We start from the raw sequence: 3,018 nt of genomic DNA, 5'->3' as shown, positions 1-3,018 counted from the left end.
CAAAAAGAAAGTTAACCTCAGTTTTATCTTCAAACTAAATGGCATAATATCTGTCATATACAGTTTTATCAGGCTGATAAGGTGCCTGGGGAATTGATTTCTAAGGGGGGAGGTATAAAACGGGTAACTTATGATGCATAAAGTGATTCCATGAACTTGTGCACTTCATTTTTGTGAAGTGGAAGTAAGAGGTATTGCAACAAACATGATGGAAGATAACAAAGTACAGTTATATTGCTACCTCGGGACATATTTGACACAGAAAGACTTTTATAGAAGTGGATGAGAAGATGAGAAATATTCAGCCCTTGGGAATTTTGATAAGAAACAGCTCATTAACTGAACTATTTATATCTGCTGTGGATGAGATACTTGTGTTTATTTTAGGCTCAAATGATTGCAGAGTCTATGGAAGATGCTTATAATAGAAAGATGTGAACATATATGAACAAAAGCAGTTTGTATGCATTTAAATATGCATATGTTCCCCGTTAGATGTGCTGTAGATATATACACATGGATCAGTGTCAGGATTTTAGAAATACTCAGTCAGGAGTCACCCCAAACATCTCATATTTATTTGGTGAACTGTTCATTTATGATTTTTGTAAATTGTTTTCCGAACATAAAGAACTTTATTGTGTTTCATAACAATCTCCACACCTGCAGAAATAACATTTTGAAAGTGACTTGCTGAAGCCTTTATTTTCTCTATTTCATTATTATTCATCCGAAAAATAACCAAATGCAACAATTATTGGTCTCAGCTTAAGAATATCTAAGTGTAAGTTTTTAACTGTAGAAAATCTCCCCAAATTCACAAGAAGTGTGTGTGCTTCCACAAAGTAAGCGTATATCCTCACCTCTGTGTGTGTGTGTGTTCTCGTGGTGGAAGTGCGGGGCCACTGGGTCGAGGTGGGCTGGGTCCGCGGTTCCCACAGCTTGTGTGGAGGCAGCCTCTGCCGCGCTATCAGCCTCCGTCTCCGGCCCCCCCAGCACCAGCGGGCCCCCCTGACGTCAGCCCTGGCCTGATAACGGGGTCCGCAGCAGTGGGGGCGGGAGGAGGAGGAAGGGGGAGATGGAGATGGAGGGATGAGGTGGAAGGAGAGCGCCCGGCAGGGAGGGAGGGAGGGAGAGAGCAAATGGGGTTACACTAACAGAGCCAGTGGTGGATAAGACCCTCAGACAGATAAGACAGAGCAGAGTGTGGAGCCTCTTTTGTTTTCCACTGTTCCTCCTGTCTGGTGGCTTCTCCCTTCTCCTCCTCTCCGACATTCTCTCTTTTTCTCTCCACTTCTTTTTTTTCAGACGCAACCAATTTGTTAAATCTTTCTCCTCCACCAATCCATCCTCTCCTTGTCCAAACAGAACTATTCCTGCTGTTATCGGGCTTGTGCGCTACGACCGTCCCTGGATTGAGGGACCTTTTCTCCTCTCGCTTCCTCATTGTGTTTTTGTTTTCTCTCCCAGTGTTTTGAGAGGGGGGGGGGGGGGAAGCCTGCCTTTGACTGACAGCAGAAGACAGTTTTTTGACATTGATAAAAAAAGTTCTCACACTTCTTTCCAAATCCTCCGTCCTTCTCTCGTTCTTTCACCATCACACTCTGCATCGCCGTGCACCACCCTGACAGCTCGTTGACCCTCTCTGCATGAACTCTGCATGAACCCTTCAAAGACACCAGAACCCATTGTTTTGATGATGTCACCTCACCTTTACCTAACCTGAATCTTACCCCTAACTTGCCCCTCCACGTTCAAACAAAAAAGCTTTCTCTCTGCAACTAGGCCCGGTGTATCAGCATATTAAACACCGTCTTTGCATTTGTGTGTGTGTGTGTGTGTTCCCTATTTGCTCTTCAGGCCTTCGCTAGCCTGCGGACTTTGGCCACTTCTTATCACAGGGAGAGGTTCTGGGTTCCCTGAGTCTTCACTGCTAAAAATACACTTGCTACAGCTCACATACACACACAAACATGCATACACATTCTGGGTGTCTTGCTGATCAGACTTGTGTCTCCTCAGTGAATCCCTATCCGTACCTATTCAAACACACTTAATCCACAAGCATAACATACAGATACCTTAGAATAACACACACACACACACACACACACACACACACACACACATATACACACAAAGAGACATCATCCCACAAGAATATTGCACTTATTTATAGAAAATAAATTCTGATAAATTCACCTGATAAAAACCTTATTAACCAAATTACTTTTCAATGCTTAAAAAACTAGTGCTTGCACTTCCATACGACATAATTGGATATGCTGCTTTTGTAAGATATGTATAATATAAACTGAAGTTCGTGGATAGTTTTGATATTTCAATGTAAGAATGAGCGCAGCAGAAACGTGGCGTTAGTCAGACAGAGACCCGTTTGGTGATGAGAGTTGAGAGCAGAGCTTTGATGTCCCCAAGGGGCAATTAGGTTTACAGCAGTCAAACGAAACAAAACCATGTTGAGAAGCAACGAGAAGCCAGACGGGACAGTCCCGTTGGTAACTGTCGACTGGCCAAATTATAGTTTATTTCAAAAAGCCAATCGTTAACAGAATAATCTTTCTTTGTGTGTGCACATGCTGTTCTGCTTACTGCAAACTTTTGTAAAATGTTACATTTGAAAGGTCTGGCTCAATAAAGTCAGTCATTCAGAAAAGTCAGTTGAGGTTTATCAAACAAGTGTCAAGCAAGAAAGTTGAATGGATAAACAACACAAAAGGGACTTTGAGAGTCATCAGACGTAATCAGAGGTCTTCATGAGCCCATTTGACAGACAATGAGTTGTTATTGATTAACACTGTTTCATCATTACCAATATCACATGAGTGGATCCATGTAGATCAATCTGATCAGATATAACATGGTGATGTCAGCAGGAACAGATGCAGACAAGAAACACGTTCTGCTTACTTTGCAAAACATGCTAATGAAGAAAACCAAAGAGTATGACTGAGTGTGTGTGTGTGTGTGTGTGTGTGTGTGTGTGTGTGTGTGTGTGTG

This window comes from Anarrhichthys ocellatus, unplaced genomic scaffold, assembly GCF_004355925.1.
Source record: "Anarrhichthys ocellatus isolate YVR2014 unplaced genomic scaffold, GSC_Weel_1.0 scaffold52, whole genome shotgun sequence".
Taxonomy (NCBI): Eukaryota; Metazoa; Chordata; class Actinopteri; order Perciformes; family Anarhichadidae; genus Anarrhichthys; species Anarrhichthys ocellatus.
This window is presented reverse-complemented; position numbering follows the sequence as displayed.